The 18,671-nt window shown below is 39.8% G+C and overlaps 1 protein-coding gene across 1 annotated transcript in view; it reads left to right on the forward strand.

The window, feature by feature from the left end:
- LOC308117975 (poly [ADP-ribose] polymerase tankyrase-1) overlaps positions 1-18,671 on the forward strand; it is a 99,380-nt gene that overhangs the window by 12,138 nt on the left and 68,571 nt on the right. The window lies entirely within an intron of this gene.

Consider the following 18,671-nt stretch of genomic DNA (forward strand, 5'->3'; position numbering starts at 1 on the left):
TCATATGACTGGCGTCCCTATGGGTTAGTGTGCAATTGAAGCGTAGTCCCCAGCAGAATAGAACAAGACTACAAACACACACAGTATGTTTTCATGCCTGCAGGGGACAAATCATTGACATTTTTGCATACTTCCTCTAAATTCTGCTGTAACTACCACTTGCTTGACTTGTACCAACCTCAGTCTGATCATAAAACAAGTCTTTGCCTAAGATTGTTTATGATGTTCGTATTTGGAGCTCAATTTTTGTTGCCACGGCGACATATATCGCTGTAGGCCAGAGTGCCTCCTGGCAGGCGTTTCCACCAGCATAAAAGAAAAGGACATACACAGAACATTGAGTCTTTGTGTGTCTGTTTTTCCTCTCTCTGAATTAGTCTTTTTGTCTATCTGTTTGAATTCTTGCCGATTGAGGGATCAGATCATCCCGTCTACATTAACACTGAGTGCAGTGATCAGAATGATGGGCGGGTTTATATTTACCAAGAATATCATACGATTTGATCAGTGGATTAGCTAATGCTATGCACTGTGACGTTAGTGTTTGTGACATGTGACTTTTTAAAAAAAATTTTTTTACTTGACATATAATTATTTTTATTCTTTAATCCGCAAAACCAATGAAACCTTCTCATTTGCGAGAAAATGATCAGAAAGACAACGAATCAGAGAGAAGTGTTTACATGACATGGTTTGAATTTGATCTACATTTAATGAGTTTATTTATTGTCCATGTAAACACACCTAGTGTCTCTTGTATTCATTTTGTTTTTGAATCATTTTTGTGTATTTTTTCTGTTCTCGCTCATTTCCGCTTTCCACAACATTCTGCCAACATTTATTTCCTCATTTCACCCACGGCTGCAGAAGGTGTCACTTTTTTTTGTGCCTTATATATCAAAGTCTCATTTTGCCAGACCGTGCTGCTCATGCGCTGACCTGTGGTCGTTATTCAGTCTTGGTCACTTCAAGGCATTTTGTTGTTTTTCTATCAGTGGTCCGAAGCATTTCTGCCTGTTGTTTATTTCTTCTGGTTTCACATTTATTTTCTTTGACTCCTTTTGGCTGAGAATACACACATTGATTAGTCAGTCAATAAACCCACTATCTGTTTTGGGTTTTTTTTGTGTGGGGGGGTGGGGGGCGGGGGGCTGCTCACCTTTCTGCTTCTTACCCTTTGTCTTTTTTTTTTTCCTTCCTCAAAACAAAAGACTGAAATTGATTGCTTGTAAATGTCTAGGTCTGTGAAAAACTTGAGTTAGCCCAATAAGATACAACGGTGCCCTTACGTGCGTCCAGAATAATCCGTGATCATCATCGTCATTGTCATCGTCATCATCATCAGTATCACTGTCTCACCAATGTTTAATGAATGTGAGACTTTTAAGGATTTTCAGATTCAAGTCACAGAAATCTAATAGCTTGCTTTCAGACCTTATTGATTTCTCCCTTTCACTCCATATATTAGCGTCCTCTATAATAAGACGGCGCAATTAGGTTTTTACACCCTCTAGACCAGAAAAGAAAAGCTCATCAGAGAGCTTTAGTGGCCGGCGTGGGACGCTGAAACTTTGCCGGGAAACTGAAGCTAATTGCTGCTTCCTTCATTGTTGTGAGCACGGAGCGGCAGCAGGACTCATTACACCTAGTCAGTGGACGGAGCACTGAGACACAGTCACAGCCTTTAAATGAGGAGCAAATTAAAAATATATGTCTGTTGAATAAATAATTTTTTTGTATTTTTTTTTGTTTTTTTGTTTGCTGTTTGTCCTTAATTAGACAGCTGGAATTTCTCACATGGAATAACTTTGCAGGTTTCCTTGCATTTTCTTTCCCTCTTCATTTTACATCTGTATACTTTGCAAACCAGTGCCTTTCATCTGTATCCCTTCTTTGTATTCGAAGTATATGTGAACGTGTAATGGGGTGCTGTGAGTAGTTGAGCTGAGCTTGAGCTGGTCTTGTTTTTATTTGTTGACGTGCACTAGTAAAGGGAATATCAAATTTAAAAATTTCTCTCCAGCCTTCACTGTGTCTTACTCGCTCTCTGTGGGTATTGATGCAGACTCCTAATCAGTTTTCACGGCACCACTTCTGTGTTTACACTGAATTACATCATCAATTCCCCTTGTTCGGTCTCCTTGGTAAATGAGATAAACCATTAGATGCCACAGTGAGGGGCTGAGTAGCGTCGAAAAGCAGGGCTATTTAACCCAAGTCGTCCTGTCGGAAATTATTGTTTCTGCCAGGTTGAATCAAAATGAGGTCGTTTGGGGGCAGGGATCATTGAACATTGCAGTATATGTGGCTATTAGCCCCTTTAGCTTATCTCCGTATTGCTTAGGGGAAAAGACATACTTACGGTAGCAGTGTGTGTTTTATCTACCTTTTTTAGCTTGTCTTTTGTCACACTTTTTCGGGTTTTAAGGTTTTCATCCCCCCCCCCCCCCCCTTTTTTTTTTCTTCTATTTTGCATGTTCAGCACAATCTACCAAGATGAAACACTGTCTAATCCTGTGGTGGATGGATAATACCTCATCCTTCAAAAAAGGAAACATTATTAGTGTCAAAAAGATTTAATGAAAAACTAACAGAATGGTGTCCAGCTGACTTCAGGAAGTCATCTGGCTGTTTTTCTGAACTAAATTTACCTGTTAGTGTGGAGTCTTGAGCAACAGCTGGAAAATGATTTGATATTGTCATTTTGTATCGAGCTCTGAGCTCTTCCAAAATGCTGGTGACCTAAACTGCTTGAATGCTTCCTGCTGCTCAACTAAATGTGCAATTCAGGCCATGATGAATGCCAACAAAAACCCTCAGCGGGGGATATTTCTCTTCATTTGGCTTAGAAGTCGTATAAAAACTCCCTTGGGAGGAGCGGAAAAAACTCTGGTTGGAGCCCCTTTTTGTTTTAATTTCTTGCAATAATCCACATTTTACTGTTATATGGTATAGTTTGCATTGAGCTCCATTCCTGTTTTCTGCATTGCAGAGATAGCCCACAGTTGGCAGACAGGAATGAGTCCGATTGCTGCTTTTGCTGATAACAGGTGGCGCCATCTTGGTCTCAGTGCCATGAGCAAGTGTTTCTCCAGCTCATGCAGTGAACTGTTTTGGCGGTGCGACATCCAATCGGATTCTGATTAAAAAATAGATTTAAAAAACATTCTCCCTGCTCAGGCTCAGTGGGGGTCATTTTAAGCCCAACGGCTTGCTGGGTTCACAACAGACACACACAGACACATGCAAACACACTTGCAGGAAAAGCCTGATTTACGATGGAGCCATCAAAGAATAATGAGCAGTGAAACTTCAAGCTTCTGCACACACATGATGTGGAAATGTTTGCCAACCAGTGCAGACCTAATTAAAAGAACGTGGGTTTGTGTATGTGAATAATAAGGAGGCTAATAATGTACAGCAAACTATGCTGGAGCTCAGAGGAGAACATATTATTATCATTTATAGTGTTGTTACTAGAGGTCATTACATTTTTGTCATCACATAATTGTAAAACAAATATAACACTTTCACTAACCGACGCCTACGTTGGGAGACATGAGGCAGACAAGTACATGTTGAGACTCCGAAGACACATTTAAAAGTTAGTGTGCTTTTTGCATGCTCAGTCCAACTCGGTCAGCAGCAACTGTAGCTGTGACACAAACTCACTGAGAAAATTAACACATCTAAGCTACTTCTCAAGTCAGTAAAAATTTGAATAAAAGGCTACACATATTTTTCCGATTGTAATATATGTGATATCTGCTGAAAATTGGGGGGGAAAGTGCTTAGTAATCAGAATTAACAAGTTTTATGAAACCAAACATGCATGGATACACTGGCTTTTAATCACTGCCAAATTCTGATTCATCACTGATGTTTATTCAACTCGCTGCTTGCTCCTTTTAGCAAACAAACAGATAGTTTCATTGTGCTTGTGTTTCCACAAATTATAGCTGCCCTTCTGCAGTTGTGAAAATGTCTCTGAGGGGAGCGAGTTATCAGTCGAAGATTTATATATAAAAGATGGTGTTACTTGATTGTTGAAGAAGTAGAAAATATTCTGATTTAAGCTGTACAATAAACTATAATAATATAGATCACTGACAAATTCTGGGAGACTGGATTTGTCTTTTTCTTAATAGTCTTTATAACAATGTGAATTTTGACTGCGTGGAACCTTAAAATTCTTTAATCAAATGTTATTAGTCAGACTGGATTCATCTAGATCTTCAAGCTGACGGCATCAGCAAGTAAATGTAGTTTGTAATAAGTATTGATCTTAATCAGTATTTGTTGCATATCGCATAGTCTCAGTTCTTAGGATAAATAAAAAAAATGGTCTTACTTCATCAACTAAAATGAATCAGTGCGTCGAGAAATGTAAAATATGGTGCAGGTCTCCTTTTAGTACATTGATAGTTATGGATGTGAAACATGTCTGACATTGTCATATTTTCTAGGTTTCTTTGGCAGATCCATATTGCAGCATCTCACCATAACAATGAAATCTCTCATCTCATCTTATTACTCGTCTTTGGTTTCATCAGATTCAGAAATGGAATTCATTTCAAACATGTGCAAGATCAACATGGCCATTTGTGAATATTTTCATTAAGTTATGCATTGAGTAATCAGGCATGGTTACAGCTTGATTTTATTGGTCTGTTGTTGGGAAACAAGGATCATATTTGGCCAGTAAAGTCATTTTTTCAGCCTGCGTCATCTGGCACTGATAAAGAGGTTGTTTTTTCAAAATGAATACACTCTTGACAAATACACTCTTGACAAATACACTCTTGCATAAAGAACATCTATTAATAAAAAAATAAGAAAAGGGGGGCTATACGCAGCTAGCAATTCAGATATTTTAAGGTTATTTTATTAAGTCATGTAACTGAGCCAGCAAGCGTCAGGATGCTTCAACTTGAACATCTATCTGCAGTGTTGTCTTAATTAAGATCATTAATTCCACTTCGGTGCATCGCAATTTTGTCCGTGAAATGGTTTGCTGAACCTTAATTACAGGTAAAACCCAGAACCTTGTTTGACTCATGTGTAAGGTACCCAAAGAAGCACAAGGATTTTCACATTTTAATGAAAATGACCGCAATAAGGCATTTGAATGTACCATAAAAGTCAATCTCCTGACTTTAGGCAGGTAGCATTTCCACAAGCACCCACTGATACATTTAGATGACAGAAACAACAGTTAATATGGACACTGTGATTTGTAACATCGCTGCTCCGACTCGCTCAGCTCCACTGTCAGCTTCTCCTCCTGCTGCAGTGTTTCTTCTTTCCTGTTGTCTGCCTGTGGTTTCAGATCAAAACAAATTCACCACCTCTTGTTAGTAAAGTAAATTATGCTTTTAATGGACGACACTAATTACCTAAACTATCGTCCTGTTACTCTGTGGGTGCACCCTTGTGCTGTCATGGTGGGATTTCAGTGCTGTAATTACCATCTGAAGCGATGCGTTTAATGTGATGTCCTGACAGACAGTTTCATTATTAAATCTTTGTCTTGGATATTTTTGGAAAAGTGGTGGGAAAGCACTGTTTCAGAATCTGACTGAATGTATAAAATCATGCCTATTTTCTGAGTCTGTATGTTCCTCCACAGTGGCACCTTCCACAAGCCTTTTCCTACCTCTCTTGTATGTTCTGATTTAGAGGTTCTGCTCCATTCCTGTTTTCTGCCGCAGGCCGGCACAGCTTTCAGCTTCAGTCTGAAGTGATGGAAGTTTATATTGACCCATAAATTAGCTATACTGCTCTGCCACATCCAACAGGCTGCTCTCAGAAATGATCAACTACTCCCTGCTCACCCGAGACAAGAAGGGAAAATCAGCTTCCAACAGTCCTTCCACATGGGTTTAATCTTTAATAATAGAAAATATTAAAGGAAACCAACTGTGCATATCATTAGTTGTTTTTGTTTGGTTTCTGATCAGGATGAACATCAGAACAACGCAGGGTTGGACTTGCCACAAGCTCTTTGTTTAGGTAATTTACCATGATGCTCCGCACCTTTTCACTTCCACAAACACATAATTGTGCACATTGCAGCTTTACCAGAGATATCAGACACAGCTACTGTTAACGACGCACCAGGGGGGTACGCTCACATGCACAACAGAACGTCTTTGGTGAAGTATTTGATGAGAAAAGCCCAAGTGATGTGCTTCTCAACACTTTCTGCAGAGGTTCAATAGTGTCAAAGGTTTGCTTGTGCTTGGCTTTATATATGACTGGGCTCATCTTTTACAGCTCACCCAAACTGTTATGCATTACTTTTAACTTGTGTGAAAAATAGGCAATTAAGATAAATTTAAATTAAACATTTTCAAAGCCAGAAACAAAGCCAGAGGTAACACTCTGCTTATAACAAAAATTCTGCTTCTGTACTGTTAGCGCAGGTTAATTATATTGTACCTTATCAGCGTACAAAGCAGGTCATGTACTGATTTGCTGTGCGATTAGCCGTTTGCTGAATGGTCAGTGGCTCCTGGAGCTAATTTCTGATGGCTCCCGGCGCACAGTGTTTATCAGATGCAGGAACGAAGTGGATTTGTTGAGTCTTAATTTAAAGTCCATCGGTGTGAAGCGGGCCGAGGTGTACGAGACAAATTAGCATTTTGTGATCAAGCAAAGTCATTTTAAGTGCAACCTCAAGGCACTGCTCTCTAACAGAAGGTGATTGAGAAAGTTACTTTGGGGTAGCTTATTTAATCAATTATGCACGGCTTTTGATGGACGGAGTAATTCACGGTGAACTCCGTTGAAAACCGGTGTGCAGTGGACTTAGAGTGAGGCAAACCTTTGATGACTAACGCAGGGCTGGGTGGTTCTAAGTGTCACACGAGAAGATGTGTTGAACACAAGTATCATCCAGGAAATTGACCGGCCGTCACGAGTATTGATATCCGTCAGTCAAACTAGGCTACCATTTGTGAATAAACCAGTGGATGATTGGGGGATATTATCCCCAGAGAAGGCTATGTTTCCTTTGTCGAAAAATAATATTTCTTATTACGAGTCATATTTTTTGCTCCGACTAATGTAAATGTAAAGTCTAATATTTCTTATAAATAAGTAAGTAAACAACCATAAACATCACAGGTTTGACAGTTGCCCGTTCGTATATAAGTACGTAGTTATCTGACTTCCACTTCCGAAGCCTCTAACTACCATATTTCTGACATTGCTTTATATTGCCTGTGGATATCAATAGCCGCTCTTCTTTTATTGGGGAAAAACTTCAACATCAAACTGCTGCTCAGGTTTTAGAATACAATCATTTGTATGTTATCCTTCATTTAAACTGCTACAGCATCTGTGACACTATCCCTTCAAAAAATAATACAGTGGTATTAATGTTTGATTTAGGAATATAGTTAAAACAACATTTTACATGCATCATGCATGTAAAACTCAAGCAGCTGACATGACTGCATTTCATTACATATGAATCAGATTTTCTTTTGTGGTGATATAAAACATGTCTCAGGCTGCTGGACTTGTGTGATAATCTAGTCAGGTTTCAGTGTGGGCTATAAACGTAGAAAGATGGCTATCTGTTCTCCTCCTACAGCACAAAAGCAACCCCAAAAACACAGAAATGAGAGCTGCTGTATTGCACAGGTAACATCTTTTGCAACCAGATTCTGTGAAGTGGTGACTGAGCTGTGGAGACATGTCTAACTATGTCAAGGAAACGCATCTTTTAGAATTCAATGTATTGTAACTGTAATGGAAACAAATGAATAGCTCGACCCTAATCATTGTGGCATTTGCAAACTATATAGAATTACAAATATTTATTCTTAAAGCATTTAACAGTCCAACAGCCTAAAAATACCTCATGATGTGAAAGTAGGACGTCCGACATTTAACCAAAAAAATGTCTACTTGAATCATAGCATGTGCAGTGTGCAATAAAGCATATTGCTTAATACCAGTATAAAATCACAATCATCTTGCTGCCATCATTTGTGCAAAAACTGTGTCACTGTGATTGGAACCTTTAAGCTTTTGATGTGACTTTAGTGCACTCTCAATAAGTAATCAGGAGAAACATGCAGTAATGATGGTAAAAAGTTCCAGAGAAGCTAACCTATGATCACCAGGAGGCTTTTCTTCTCAGTCGATCTCCCCTGTCGCGTCGTGATTGATCTTTTTCTGCCCCGAAAACAGCGATTAAGACAGTTTCATCACATTGTGTCTGCCCTTGACGATACTTTTCCGCGTCCCGTCATCATCCCTTCGATGCGCTGCTTCTTCACTCTGCAATTACAGCTCTGTTTAATGAGCTTGCAAGTACAGCGTGTTCTCCCTCCACCTATCATCCCCCACATCAGACCCGGCACCGCTCTGGTTCTCTTTGACACGTCGTCTATACTCTTTGTCCTCTTGCCCCCTGCTGTCTCCTGCCCGTCTTGAGTTCTGTGCCAATCAGCCATTCCATCTTTCCCCTTCTGACATTTGTCATTTATTCCCTTTCTGCTCGGCACTTGAAATTTCTCACACCACCACATCCTCTGTAAATCCCTGACAGTAACATGTACTTCACAGGTTCAGTGTGCAGTTGTTGATTTTCTCTGTAAACAACACTGATGAAGAAGAGTTTAATATCAATGGACCCTTCAATGTCAACATCATCGCCAAAACATAATGAACTAATCTTCATGCCGTGAGGCTGTTTGTCCACTAAATGTCAGCCAGATACTTTGGATTTAAGAACAAACGGGCTCGTAAAGGCATAATTCACTAGTCGAGGTAATTTAAATGCTAATCTTTCTGTTACTGTTCACTTGTATCGGGCTCTGAATGTTGATTTAGTTTTCATCTCTGATATTGTGTTTTGATTGTTTTCAAATAGGAGCTGTTTTTGAGCTTTGTTGTTCAAATAAATGATATACTTTTATTTCAAACACTCAGAAGAGACAGAGACTACAGTGATGCTGTTACTTCAGCCTCGGGGCAAATGGTAGATTGAGAGACAGGTATGTGGGATGAACCTTAAGCTACTGATGGAAGGAAAGACGTGACTAAAAACACACTAAACTGCACAAAGGCGAAAAGTTTGGTGTTTTGTTCTGAAGCGAAACTGCCATTCGAAGTTGTGGGAATCTGTTTGATTTACCACAATAAGAATCAGCAGCCATAACAACAGTGATGTTTGGTTATTTGTGGGGTACAGGTTCAAGGGATATTTATATGGTCAAGGGCTTCAATGCAAAAGATGCTTCAAATTTGTCACTAACTGGAGCATTTCATAATATTGTAATACTCTTTGTAATACTGATATAAGAAAAAATCTGAAATGACAAAATCTGTGGTATTACCATTGGTTCCAAGCTCTAGGTCCCCCAAAACAACTGTCAATTTTCAGTTGATAGCGGGATTTTTTTATAATATCCAGAAGAGTTCAGATTTAGTTACTTGTTTAGCCAGGTGTGCTGATTGGAGGAGTGCTGCTTGGCCCAACACTCTCACAAACTTCACTTCCGGAAGAAATGGATTATCATTTTATAATTATTTACCTTTAGTCAGCTGTTTCCTCAGATTTTATAGATACAATATACAATATAAATACAGCATCAGAGGATCATATGAGCCCACTGTGGAGCCAGAACTAACGTCTCACTCCTTTTAGCTGTCATAATTTGTTTTGCTGCAGTTCTTTCAGCGGCAGAGCTCGACACACATCTCTGGAGTTACTTTTGAAGGAAACCCTTGGCTTGGTAGCATCAGGCAGTCACAGACACATAGCTGTAAACCCACTTAAGATGTAAAACTTTAAAATGTCTGTCTGGAAGCCTCTGGCGAGGACAGTCAAAAGGAGGGGAATAATTACTCATCTTCACATGTGTTATGGCTGCATGATAAAAAGAGAAAACGCACTTGAAGGAATAAACAGAGACGGAGGAGACGAGACCAGAGAAAGTGAGAAACAGAGTCCATTAGCTGCTATTAATTACCCCTGATTGGTATTCACAGACTAGCTGCTTCTGAGCCTCAGAGAGATCAATTCTCTACTTTGGACCTCAGTCAGCAGACTAAGGCACAAATACACAGTCACCCTTGCTCATTCCTCTGGCTTTTCTTATTTTAACTCATTGTTGTATTTGCACATGATTCATTTGTCTGCCTCTCTCAGATGTTTCTGTCTGGGATTACTAAAGTAATTCTATGTAATGTATCTGTATGAATGGCAATTCCAGCTTGGAAACCATGCCATTTTATATAAAGTGCCCACCAGACACCAGGTGGCAGGTTTGGCACAATTCGGTATTAGTATTTGTAAACATTTTAGAAGAGAAGGCGGCCGTCCTTTGTTTTATATGAAATTAGTCAATCGCCTCTTTGTAATTGCCCTCCGGTGCTCTTGACCTTGTCATTCACCCAAAATGATCAAGCATGCTTCATCCATTTGTATAGCCAGTGTGCTCTTGGGTGCCATAACTTACGCTGAAATGTCAGTCGAAAAAAAATCACATCAGATAATCGGAATGTTGACTAGTGGACTGTAGTGAGGCGCTTATTTTAGCTGAAAAGTCTCATCCATGAACATCTTTACCAAAGGTGAGATATCTTACCATAGATACTCCAAATGTATAGTGAAAACAAAGGGATTCGAGCTATTCTCCCTCTTAAAATGGACTTGCTATAAAGAAGCAGCTTTAGATTTGCGTCACTTTTATTCAAGCCTGTAGATTCTCACCCAGATGGTGTGTTTCGGTGGGGGGCAATATTAGAATAACCTTTAACCAGAGTGCTACTGATAGACGGAAGAGTAAAAGCCCTGGAATTCCCTGCAGCTTATAGCACACATACAAGACCTTACAGCGTTACTCTTTTGTAAAAGATTGAGTAATACCATATAGATACAGCAGCATCTGTTAATCTAATAACCGTATATATGAGTGGTCACTCAAAGCAGCTCAAGGAAAGGGTTTTACTCTTTTTTTTTTCATTATTCCTCACTTATGAATCCTATTATTTTTAATAAAGCGACAGCCCTGTTGCTCATCTTATCAAGTCTATGCAGCAAAATTGAACATTTTCAATTTCCTGAATGACATAAACAGAGCATTTCTCCTAATTAAATACATTGTCCACCCGCAGTTAGATTCAGAGCAGAAGATCTGAGCACTGGTGACCCAGAGAGACTCGTATTGTGTGCGTCTGTGTCAAGAATCATGAATGAAGAATGTTTCTACTTTTTCTGTATTGTAAGCACAGTTTTCCAGTAATGACTGGGGCAATTTCATGTTGGATTTATGCTGCCTTGAGGATGAACTGATACTCTTTGAACACAAGGTTCTCCTATTCTCATTGATGTCATATCTCAGGAACACACATGATGTAGCTCAGGCATAACCCGTTGTGTGATTGATGCAGAAAGGTTTTTTTTCCACATTGGTAACAAACGTTTACTGTGACTCTGGCATGGAATGATTGCAGTGGTTAAATGTCACAGTGTCTACTACATCAGTTTTCATGATGAGAACACTGAATTGTCAACATGTGATCTCAATACGCGCACTCAGAGTTAACAGTGAATAGATTGTGCTGCTAATGGTCCCTTTTCACTAAATATTGTTCCATTCTTATTACCATGATATTTCAGGAATGTTTTTTTCTTTTTTTGATTCACTTTGACTCAAGGATAATATTCTAGTGATGGCACGACTTCCTTTCTCCCTGACTTCTTCTCTGGAAGAAATCACAAATATTGAAACAAGGCCTATTGGCCGATGGGGGAAGGGGAAATCAGTTAAACTGGTGAAGCAACCAAACCATGCATAGTTTCAGCACTCATAAATTGCAACCACTGGCTAAATCAGCAAACTTTAAACAGGTTAATGATGGCACAGCACTCTCAGATTTCATTAAACCATTGCTTTGTTCCATTGTTGTCAATGATCAAGACTCAATTGAGAAAATTTCAGTCTGTTTAGCACAAACCGACTAGACTGTGGAAGTTAAAGGTCAAGCTCATAGATATGTAATCTAAGACAATTTGGTTTAGATTTGACTGACAATGTACTTTGTGTCTTTATTCTGCCATAAAGACAGTAATATGTAGGGCATAAAGAAGCTGAATGAGCAATGAGAATATGTTGAACTTCAAAGGTTCTTTGGGTCAAGAATCGACCATGTCATCCTGTCACATTTAGCTTTTCATGTGTAGTAGTTAGTTATAGATGACAATAATATGCTGCCAGTGACAAAGAAGATGTGACTGCAAGGACATGGTGATGTAAGAGGAACAGGAAAAAAAAAAAAAGCTAAATAAAATCTACTAACAATAAAAACACTTTCAGTGTGTCACCGTTCTACGGTAGAACTGTCTTGTTATAGTTGGAACTGCTGCTAATCTAATTCTTTTTGCTGTCAAATGGAATCAATTAGAGCTTGTGTCCACCCTGCGCTGTCTTTTTTTTTTTCTCCAGTCACCGGCTCTGGATAGTGTTGGTATCTGCACCCTGCTGCTCCCTCAAAAAACAGCACAGTGGGCCTCAACACAAACTGTGTATGTGGGTTTTCATTAAGCCGGTGTTTCTGCTGTGCTGGGCTGACGAACGTGCTGTCAGCCAACACTTCAACTCCATTGTAAATAAAGAGAAAAAGAAATTGTTGCTTGGAGGGAAAAGGGCCGCGGTGGGCAGTCAGCCTTAACATAGCAGAAAATTAGCCCGCACACTCTCACAAGGGCTGGCGGAAAATGATGGGAGATTTAAGAGAAGGAGGAAAGGGCGATGGAGAGAATGCCGATGTATGAGGGGAGGTGTGGGAGCAAGAGAGAGATTCAAGGAGAAGGAGCTGGGGTCGAAGACAAAAAAGAAGGAACGGGAAGGATGTGGATAGAACTAAGTGAAGGGGGAGAAAATGAAAAAGTGTGTGTAAAAGGAAAGGATGAAGATGCTCACTGGTTCAGGTGACGGATGAACAGAATGATGAATTGATGCGACTTCAAGTGGACGGGAAGAGAGTGGAGTGCGGATCAGTGTATATGTTAACAGCCCTATCATGAAGACAAAGAACCGCTGTAGCTGCTGAGACCGCCGTCGTTCAGGAGCAGACAACCTCACACCTGTGTGTGTGTGTGTGTGTGTGTGTGTGTGTGTGTGTGTGTGTGTGTGTGTGTGTGTGTGTGTGTGTGTGTGTGTGTGTGTGTGTGTGTGTGTGTGTGTGTGTGTGTGTGTGTGTGTGTGTGTGTGTGTGTGTGTGTGTGTGTGTGTGTGTGTGTGTGTGAGCGCGCGCGCGCACAGGTGTGAGAGAGCAAAAGTGAATTCCTTCGACTACACGGCCAACTGAGTAGCTCCCCACCCCTTATCAGTGGCACACTCATTGATTACCTTGATGACTGCTGTTCAATTGGTCCCCAGTGATAAATGAGCCCAGTCCTCATTTACGCACACGCACACGCACACGCACATGCACACGCACACACACACTTTAAGAGAACCATGTGTTGTTGGGTTATTCTTTAATAAAAAAAAAAGACGATTAAAAAATTTAAGAAGAAATTTTAAGAAATCAACAAAATGACCATGGAAGAATAGTCAAAACAAAGAGACAGAATCTCTCTCTCTCTTATATATATATATATATATATATATATATATATATATATATATATATATATATATATATATATATATATATATATATATATATATATATATATATATATATATAGTGTGTGTGTGTGTGTGTGTGTGTGTGTGTGTGTGTGTGTGAGAGAGAGAGAGATGTGCTCTCAAGGCTCACTCACCCCATTTTGGCTATTTTCCTGCTGCTGAAATTGCCTGGTTTTCCACATGGCTGCACAGCTCCACAGCACTGAGGAGGTTACTGGAAGGTAGCAGGACACTCTGCACAAGCAGGCTGACAGAATTTGGTTAATGAACTCCAAAGTAATCTGCTTCTCCGTGATTTTGAGTTCATCTTGTGAAATAAAATGCTTGAAATGCTTAGTGTGCTGTGTAAAAGTTAAAGCAGTTGTGGGTAAAAGTGGCACTTTTTCATTAGGAAATCCATCCAGTAACGCATCCAGTAGGCTTCATGTTGATTCGGAAACAGACGACATACTGAAACATACTGGTAAGACCATCAAAACTCCCCTTTGTGAAGAAGGAGTTTTGAATAAGAAGAGAGGGTTTGTCTCAGTAAGTTGGAGTATAGCTTGTTTTAAGGAAGATCTGGAGTCCATTCTCTGAGATGTTTTCAGTTTCTTCAGATACTGTATGTATGCAAAACCATCTCGCAAGAGGCTCCAATCTGGCCTGCCAAGCCATCAAACATTGATTTCTTTTTTTTTTTTTTTACACATTTCTTAATAGTGGACACAATGCAACACTGACGCCTGACTTGAGAAATTTGCAATGCTACCATGAAAGCGAGCTACTTCATTACTCAAAGCCATGTTCTTCGAATGGGTTTGTAAAAACATGCATAATGTAACAGCTATTAGAGAAGTGTTTTTTTTTTTACATTTTACTGTACTTTGCGCCAGACAGTTTCATTAAAATTGGCTTTATGTTGCGATATTAGTACATTTCACTTGATAATTGGTTGGTTTTGTGGAAATATAGACATTTCATCACTTATACGCCTCACCACATCAAAGAAAAACTATAAAGTTTAAATATATAGGTTATCATGGCACTACTTTACTGGTCCGGTCCACTCAACATGAATTTGGGCTATGTGTGGCCCCTTAACTAAATGTATTTGACACCCCTGACTGAGAAGAAAGATGTGTAAAAAGCAAAGGGTCAACTAATAATTATCTTCTCTCAATTCATTCACCGCAGTCTCTAAGTTGATTTAAAGAAAAGGCAAAGCCATTTACTTACCCACTTCTGTAAGTATTCTTGTTTGGGTGCTGCGGTATTGAAGATAGTTGGATATATACCATACTAAGAAAGGAAAAAGCTACTTCCTTAATTGCTTTTTGTACAACTGAGCTGAATATGTTTGAGAGCTTGTTAAATTTTCAAAATTCAACAGATCGTAGCTTAGTATGCCTCACAGGAATTGTTAATTACACACGTAGTTCTTTATTAATGTTGTAGAAAATGCAAAATGAATCTCAGTCTTTGGAATGGACTGCACTTAATATCTACCTATCTCCAGAATACTTTTTAATTGGGACACAAAAAATGGACATATTCACTAACTATTAATCGAGAGTGACTATTTAAGGTGATAAGTTTTCAACAACTTGGTAAACAACAAAGTAAAATAGTTCAATTATGATGATGAGTTCTGCTAATTGGCCCCATCCTGGTTGTTCATAGCAGCCGCAACATTATGACCAAGAAAGAATGAAGTAAACATTTTCCCCTTTAGTTATGGAACCTGTTACCAGGGGTATATTAGGCAGCGATGATCCTTTTTTCCCCAAAGTAGATGTAGAAAAACAATAGGTAGAACAATAGACATGGACACAGATTTTAACAAGTTTTAAAAGGTCAAAGTTGTGGTGGCTTGACGAGTCAGTCAGAGCATCTCCAAAACTACAGCCCTTGTGGGGTGTCCCCCGTCTGCAGTGGTCAATATCAGTCAATCGCGGTCAAAAGAAGGGAAATAATGAGCCAGCCAAAGAGTTATGTGTGGCCAAGATTTATTGATGCCTGTGAGTAGCAAGGGCTGGTCCGTGTGGTGAAATCCAATAGAGGAGCTACTGTAGCTCAAATTCCTGCAGAAATAAAGCAGGTTCTGATATGTAGATGGTGCATCAGTTTGTTGCATACAGGGTACCTATACAATATCAGACTGGTGGTCATGTTGCTATTATTGCGGATTGGTGTATTATAGTTTGTTGAGTAAATCCTTCTCAGACAACTGTTTAACTGCATGGCTATCAAAATTCAACTGATAGCTGGATCGATCTTCTCAGCTGAATGTTTTTTGAGTCTGACATCACTTGTTGGCCAATACCAGGAACTTGGGATGTTCTATCTTCTATCTTTCCTGTTGACTGCACAGCATTGTTTTAGGTAAGGCTATAGAAAGTGTTCAAGGTCAAGGTATTCAATTAACTTCCCAAATGCTTTACCTTCGACAAAGTTAAAAGCAGACTTTGGAAGGTCACTGTCATGATGAGTAGTTTTATTTTCTCAGACTGGGCGGTATCACAGCAACTCAATGACTGCCTCGAATTGGCTAGCACTGGTGGAAGCAGCAGCCATCATCAGGATGAATGTGTTTGCACAGTCTTCCAGTGGATTGATTATATGGCAGTTTTTTTTTTTGTTTTTTTTTGTGACACCTCCTACATGCTGCCATGTTTTCACTCTCTTAAAAACTAGTGCCAAAGCATCTTGCAGGAGGAAGTCTTTTTTAAGAATGCTCAAAGTGCTGTTTTAAAATTCAGCTCTTCTCTAGGACTGCCACAGGGAGAGCTTTTCTGTCTGATTGCTCTGTAGCCCCGGCTAGAGGCAGACGGCTACATGACAGCTAAGGGGCCTTGTACATGATTAAAACAGCAGTTGGTTTAACCAACTAATATTTCCGATGCCGAGTTGTGAAAGGGCAGACGCTGAATTGGTTTTAACGTGTGCATCCCTACTGAGTACATGGCTTTACTTTACTTCCAGTCTCACTAACATCTTCCCTGGAGGAAATGGTTCAAAACAGTCCACAACACTGCGATCCATAGATAGAGGGGTAACTCGATGAGACGGAACATGAAACTCTCACACCTAATAATGGCACATCAGGCTAATAAGCAACTTGTGACTGAATTGTAGAACATTTAGGGAGCCCCATGTGTGGAGACATTGTAGCTTCACACCTCATACGACTGTGGATTGGTAAAACGTTACGAGAAGCACTACGTAGGAGACTTAATTGCCTAGCAATCAGTTTAGAATAGAACAGAATATAATAGAATCTTTATTATCATTCTAACAGGTACAATGAGATTTAAAAGTGCCAACCCATCTGTGCATCATAAAATCAATCAATAAAAACATACAGATAAAAGCTGTGCATCTAAAATCGCCCCATAAAATCGTACAAATAAAAACTGTTAAAAATATAAAAACGGAGGCATAAAGACAAACATAGACTCATCACATACAAGTGCACATTCCATTGCACTGGTCCCCTTATACAATATATTGAACATTAGTTGTTTTTTAGTTTTTTCTGTGTGAAGTAAAGTGACTGCAGTTAGGTAAAAACTGCTTTTGAGTGTGTTTGTTCTTGTTTTTATTGCCCTGTAGTGTTTGCTTGATGGCAGCACAGAGTGTCCAGGGTGTGAGCTGACAATGACAACATTGTGGACTTTTTCGCGGTAGCGGGAACTGTGAAATTCTTGTAGTATTTGGAGGGCAGCCGACAATCTTCTGAGCTGTTCTGATGACCCTCTGGAGCACTTTCGCCTGTGCAGCTGCACAGCTGCTGTACCACACGTTATTACAGTATGTTAAGATGCTCTGGATGGTACATTGATAGGACAGCAGCAGTCTCTGTGAGATGTTGTTCACCCTAAGGAAGTGTAGTCTCTGCTGGGCTTTCTTAAAGCAGGCCAGTGGTGTTCATTCCAGGTCAGGTCCTCGGAAGAGACTCCTATCCTAAGGAGAGCATGTCGGCTGTGGGGGTAGTTTGCCCAATAGAAAATACATAACCACAGCTATCTGAAGCACCGACTAGGATTGCACCGAGCTGCCGCAGCTGTGTGTGCCGCCATCTTGATTATAATATCCTGAAATCCGTCCCAAACTCTAATTGAAGTTGGATAGTTCCTAACGCATGTTCGTTTTTGCTACGTCAAACACATCAGCTCTCATTCACATTCACACCTACGGGAAATTTAGAGTCATCATTAAACCTCACATGAATATTTGTGGGCGGGGGAAGAAACTTGTACATTTGGAGAAATCCCAAACATACAAATGAGAAGAACATGCAAACTCCACGCAGAGAGGCCTGGCCGGGATTTGACCTTTGATACTTACAGTAAAGTATTGTTCCATTAAAACCTCAATTCTAAATACAGTTTATATAAGGTCATATGGTTATGCCCACTCAATTGCACAGCCAGATTAACAGTGGTGTTGTATCATGATAAATATTGCAGTCAGGTTTAGAGAGATATGCACTGACAAATGCATCCATATTCTTACTTTCACCAAAACACAGCAAAAAGGGATAGTTGGGGGGCTAAAAACACAATTAATCCACAGCAGCCCTCTTCTGTGAGCTGTGTGAAACAATTAATCACACAGTGTTAGCGGCAAAGTGCATATAAAGTTAGCTGACCTGGCCGGCAATGTGCCCAAACAATCCCTTTCACAAATTTCCGTTCTCTTCCCATTTATTTCTCCTCGCTTGATTGGTCTCAGCGCGGACACATCTACTTACAACCTCAGCAGTTGTGACCTTGCTGAGGTTATAAGTGAACCGGCCAGCTCCTGACTTAAAGCCTGTGGTTGTATAACATCATATAAACTGTCTCAACAATAAGTGATATTTCATTCAGACGCACACAAACACATAAGCAGACCGCTGGACAGTGAGGGCACTCATGGGGTGCGGTCAGTATCATCCATGCTTGTGCAGCCACGTAGTGTGCACACACAGTAGGCCGGGTCCTTGCTGCATGGTTAAGAGATATATAGGTTTGCGACTGTTTGACATTG

The sequence above is a fragment of the Lipophrys pholis genome (genome assembly GCF_963383615.2).
Source record: "Lipophrys pholis genome assembly, chromosome: 12".
Taxonomy (NCBI): Eukaryota; Metazoa; Chordata; class Actinopteri; order Blenniiformes; family Blenniidae; genus Lipophrys; species Lipophrys pholis.